The sequence below is a fragment of the Emys orbicularis genome (assembly GCF_028017835.1).
Source record: "Emys orbicularis isolate rEmyOrb1 chromosome 4 unlocalized genomic scaffold, rEmyOrb1.hap1 SUPER_4_unloc_2, whole genome shotgun sequence".
NCBI lineage: Eukaryota > Metazoa > Chordata > Testudines > Emydidae > Emys > Emys orbicularis.
The window spans coordinates 141,518-147,517 of NW_027045132.1; positions in this window are offsets into that span (position 1 = coordinate 141,518).

Below are 6,000 nucleotides of genomic sequence, written 5' to 3' on the forward strand. Positions count from 1 at the left end.
TCTGTTTACTTACTATTTCATAATAAAGTAATTATAAAATACTTTCTTTGTGTTTATTTGATTCCTATTCAAGAGAATTACTTTATATATAGTCAATATAGGCACAGAGTTAAATTTTTTAACATTTTCTAATGGTGGTGTGCCTCGTGATTTTTTTCATGAAACAAGTGTGCCTTTGCCCAAAAAAAGGTTGAAAAACACTGCCATAGACACACACTCATTTATGGATGCGTAACCTACACCCTTACAAATGGCATCTGCATCTGACCACCAACCTCTCCCCACCCTGCTCCCACCTCCTCTCTCTCCATCCCCCTGTCTGGCCCTGAAACCATCCAAGACTTGACAGGCCATTGGCTGCCTTCCCCTATGCACTGCACGTGAAGGGGGTTTGAATTCAGGGAGTGGCTCCACTGGCCTTCAATGGGAGGGACAGGTCAGCGCAGGTAGCCCTCAAGGCCACTGCAGCAATGGCGCCTCCTGCAGACGGATGGTGAAATTGACCAGTGGGGAGATGATGCAAGTTAAAGTCTGAGCTGCCTGGAATGACTTTCCTTTTTGTTTACACTGCAGGGCACTGCATGTACCCCTAGCGTGGCACCCAGGGGCCCTGTTCCCTTACTTGCTGTCGGTGCAGCCCCTGCTCATGCAGAGCTCTCCAGGGGGGCCAGGCCCAGGCCCTAACTGACAGTGGAGACAATTGAGTGCAGCAACCGCGAGTTATTTCCTCTGCTTTCTCTCTAGACTCCTGCCAGACTCTCCCCACCTCCCCCCCCCCAAAATGCTCCACCCTTGTCCTCTCCCGGCCGTACGGGCCATGCAGCTCCGTTCACAGCGCTGGCTGCGGTACCCTCCTGGAGCTGGGACTCACTCTGTCCCATCTGCTACCATGTGCGCTGCAGGGGCAGGGCTGACTAAGGTCTAGCACCCCACGGCTCACCCCTTTCAGGCCCCCAATTAGCTGTTAGCACCATAGAGCCAGAGTGCTAGCCCCGTTCCCACTAATCACTGGTGACAGGGCACAGTGTCCAGTTCAGAAGCCGACTCCTTTAGCCCCCAAAGCCTGGGGGGAACCTGTGGTTCCGACAGGTCCCATCCCTCATGCTCCTCAGGACACAGTAGTAACCCCCCTGCTGGGGGCTCCATTCTGCAGCCCTTATGTTGGGCAGGGACGGGTGCCTGGGGCAGGGGCCTTCACTTGTCAGTGCTCCCCAGCGAAAGGGTTACAGACCTGGGGCCATACTATTTGGAAGGTGGAGTCTCATGAGCAACGGGATGGCCTGGCACTGACCCTCTCCCAGGACCCTGCTTCCTTCCTGGTCCTTTACAATCAGCCCTTCCACCCCCTCGCACTGCCGACCGCATTCCCATCATGCCGCCCGCTGACCCCCGTTTCAGATACGATTCCCCCAAAGAGCACAAGGGTCAGGTTTCTCTCTGAGCTGACTGGTGCCATCACATGGTCAGTGTCTCCCCTTCCCTTCTCACCCTTAACAACAAAGTTGCTTCCTTTAACATTCCTGGGCAAAGCTTCTCTCCTGGGGGAGCTGGGTTGCGAGACCCAGGGGAGTAGGACAAACGGCCTTCATCGGTGGCCTCATGCCTCTGCAAAGGCAGTGGGCCATTGGCACTGGGACTGACCCAGAGCAGGGATCCTTCCACCCCTCCCTGCCATGCCCCAAAGTTCCACCAGGAGATTCTTCTGGTGCCCAGCCCTGCAACTCTTAGCTGCATTGTCCCAGGCCTCACCCTGTTCGTCCAGGGGCTCCTCCACCTTCCACTACAGCCCTGCTTTACCCTGGGATGATGCCTGGCCTTTGGTGTAGTCATCTGCGTGATTTCTCCCCCACCCCAAGCACAGAAAGGAGCACTGCTTTACATTGAGGTTCTTTCTTTTGGTGATGGGATAGCAACCTTACCCCCACCCTGCATTTTGAGGGTGAACAGCTGTGTATGGAACCTCAGACAGTAGAGATGGAGCAGACCTAACACTGGTCACTGAGTCTCACGCTCACCCTGTGTCTATACTGTACAAGTGTTGCAAACAGCAGGTGCCTTTTCTTGCCCTGAGATGGTTTTAGAGATGTCAATGCTTGCTGAGGCTTTTCTCTCTGTCTGGGTTGTGGGACCCAGCGGCACGGTCTGTGTAGAGGACAAGGTGTGTATAGATTTTATACCTCGCTGTATTACTGTAAATGGGGTTATTTAAGCCTCATGCTGTACATGTTTTTTTCCAATGGATGTGTCTGTTCCTTGCGCTATCTTCATAAAACAAATGCATCAAAATGAAATTGAGGATTGGGGCTGCTCTGTACGAGGAGGGATTGCACACAGCGGGGCAGGCGGCCGATGGGGAAGAAGCCAGAGTGGTGGGAAGAGCCCTGCTCAGGCAGGCTCACGAAGCCCCAAAGGAGGGAGGCTGGCTTTTAGCGGAGCGGGGGCAGCCGGCAGCTCCAGTGACTGGGCTCTACCTAGCACACATCCTTCTGATCCTGCGGGCAAAGGTCTGTAGGTTGCAGCCGGAGGGGGGTTGGTCCCTGAAGGCATCTAGGATCAGGATGGTCTGAGAAGCCAGGCAGCGGACCTAGGACTTGCTGTCCTGCTGCAAGCCTTTGAGGACTACGACTGAAAGGAAGGAAGCAGAGGTCAGAGCCAAGGCGCTCAGGAGAGCCCCGGCAGACCAGGCCAGTACTGTATCTCTCAGCCCGCGACAAGGAGGCAGCAGGCTGGGATGGCGGGAGGCAGCAGACTAGTGGGAACAATCAGCAACCCTCGTTAAATGTCCCCTCCACAGCTGAGGGGGGGCCTCCAGGCACAGTCAAGAAGTCACAACAAACCCCATTCACTCACTATTTCTAGGACTCCCCCATCCCTGCAGTATCTGAGCACCTCGTCCCTGCCTGTATTTACCTGTAACCCCCACACCTTCTGGGTGTGGTGTTCTGTCCGCTCTAGTGACACTGAGACCACTTAGAGACAGAGAGGTAAAGTAAGTCTGCGCTACAGCCTTAGTTAAGAGCCATACACTAAGCTCCACAGGTCCCAGGTTCGATCCCGCCTGCTGACGACCGGGGTCTGTCACCATTACACGTGGGGGCTTGTCCGGGATGGAACCTGGGACCTTGGGAGCTTAGTGTATGAGCTAAAAGCCAACTGGCTCTTAGCTAAGGCTGTAGAGCAGACTCATTTCCGCCCCCCCCCCACCTTCTAAGTGGGCTCAGTGCCACTAGCTGGGCCAGAACTCCACACCCAGAAGGTGTGTGGGTTACATACCCTCCCCCTGCCCCCCAGTGCACCGATGGGCACTTAAGTGCAGCCTGACAACACCTGAGCCCCCTTTGTGGATCTCCCCCTCCCTGGGCCTAAGTGTAGGTGCCCTCCTGCTGCCACCCAGCTCCCTGGAGGCCAGCCTGTTGAGCGACCCCTTGGAAATGCCATGGGGAGGGCATGCACTAAGCCCGGCCTGCCCAAGGAGCTCTGCCCTTATCTAGCTCCAGTTGGGAGGCCCAGCTGTGAACCTGCTCTGGGAGTGAGGAGACTGAGCTATGTCATCCCCTGATTTCTCCCAACAAATGTGGAGGAGACGCTGGCCCAGGGCTCCGGGCACACAGCAGGGAGGTGGGAGATTGGACGTCACCTTGTGGCCTCATTTGGAGCAGTGGCTTGACCCCAGGCACCCCACATGGAGGTGACTGCTCCAACCACTGGGCTAGTGAGTGCAAGGGGGGAGGCAGCACCCCACCTTGGCTGTGTTTTGGGGGGACCCAATTGTCTGCAAAGGCCAAGCAGCTGAGGCCCAGTTTGGGGATCTGTCAGGCCGCAGGCTCTGAGGTCAGGACTCGGGTGCCTGGGCACGTGCCCACACACGCAGGCATCTACAGGGTGAGGGGGCAGCTGATCAGGGGGCTTGGGGGATCTACTTTTGCAGTTAGGTACCTTAATCCCTTTGTGGTTTCTTCTATCCTGGGTAATGGATAGGCATCCTTTCTGGTAATGCTGTTCAGTTTTCTATAATCCACCACCATCCCAAGGGCTCCGGTCTTCTTACGCACCAGCACATGTTTGTTAGTCCCACAGACGAACTTTGGGAATCATATCTTCAAGGTTATGTATCCCAGATATGGAACCATTTGCCCTCCTGCCCCTTCTATCTGAACTATACTGCCAATTGCCTGTAACTTTCGATAAGATAAATGCTCATTACGGAAAGTTTCACATATGCAAGTAACTTGAGACCCAGTATCTGTTAGGCAGGTACTCTTTACTCCACCTAGGTATACAGAGCCATGACAAGCAGGTCCCACTAACTGCCGGATGGCCTCACTGACACCCATTTGGGTAACATCTGTCTCCTGAACCCATTGACTAGCAGCCTTGCTCTGAGAGGAGTTAGTTTCTTTTCTTGCTGGCTCAAACTTGCTCTGATTTGAATGTCTACCAGTCAGCTCCTGATGTATTAAATTGGGGTTAGGAGAATTCTGACATTCATTTTGAAAATGTCCTATTTGCCCACAGTTAAAACAAAGGATTTCTTCTGTTAAATCTTGGTATTGCTTGTTTATTAAATTCTTTGGGTCTTTGAGGAGTATATCGTGTATCTGCAATGGACATTTCAGAACTTGGCTGGGTCAACTGCAGTCCTTCCAACTGCTGCTCAGCCTGGAGATATTTCTTCTTCCAGTCTATTGCAGTGACTTCTTCATGGGCACTGGGAGTATTTTCATAGGCTTTCATCAAGTGCAAACTACTCCTACTCAAAGGCCTTCCTTTTTCTTCTAGTTCTTGTTGAAGTTTTCTCTTCTGTTTATCAGAGTGCTCCCTTTCAATGGATCTCACCTCAAAAAGGAGTGTGGCATAAAAGACGCTCTTTTTTCTACCACTACAATTAATCCCTTTTAATAAGAGTGTATTTAATAAGGATTCATGCCAACAACCACGGAAAAATTGATTTTGTATATGAGTCCAATTCAGTATCTTTTACCCCACTGGCCTCCAAAACTTCTTTGGACTAATGTGTGTAGTCCAGTCAGGTACGTAGAAGGTGGTTCTCTAGTGAGTCTCAGAAAATTGAGCCTTAAGCTCAGATGCGTTTATGACACTTCCATGTGCCTTCTCTAAAATATCAAAGCATTCTACAGCGGATGCCTTGTTACCAGCTCCTAAAGCCACCTTCAATGCTGGGGGTAATAAACTTTCAATAATCTTCCTCCTTTTGAATTTGTCAGAAATCTCACTGTCTTCCATCGTCTCTTTGGCTTGTGCTCGCCAAGTAGGATAATCTTCTTCTCCACTGGGTCTGGGTGAACTACCCAAAACCACATTTCAGTTTAATTTTCACATCAGTCACAGTTTCATTGGCAGATTTCAGCACCCTCTCTAACAAAAACTGTTGCATGTCAGGAGGGAGACTCACAGCAGGAATAGAGGCTTCTACTGGATCGTGGTCTATAACTGGTGTAGCATCTGTTAACCACCTAGTCTGTCTGTCAGCCACAGGTGTAATCACAGCCTGTGTCTCAGTTTTGAACCCTCTGTCAGAATACACAGAATATCCCAGATTCCTGCACTGAGGTACTCTGGGCACAGAACCAGTGGATATAAATGGCAAAATCTCAAAATGAATAGGAGTCACATCCCGTTTCTGCCCTAGCTTCTGCAACACACATTTCCTTCCTATGTGTCTCACAGAAAAAAAGTCTTCAAATTCATAGAATCGTATCTTTTTGTTCTCCGTTCACCCGCCTCATATTAGTCACATGACCAAAGATTCTAATAGCCCTCTTCATTTCTGCTGTACTATCAACAGGGGACATATCACTGACCAAAATGAGCCTATAGGGATCTAACGCTAACTGTGTACAAGTTTCCATTATCTTCATTATATTATACAGTGCACAAATTCAATACTATTCAATGCCACATTCTTTTATAAGTAACGGCACTATTCCTCAAAAGAATTCAGAGGTGAGCTTTGAGCAATCCTCAAGTCCCTGTCTGTTC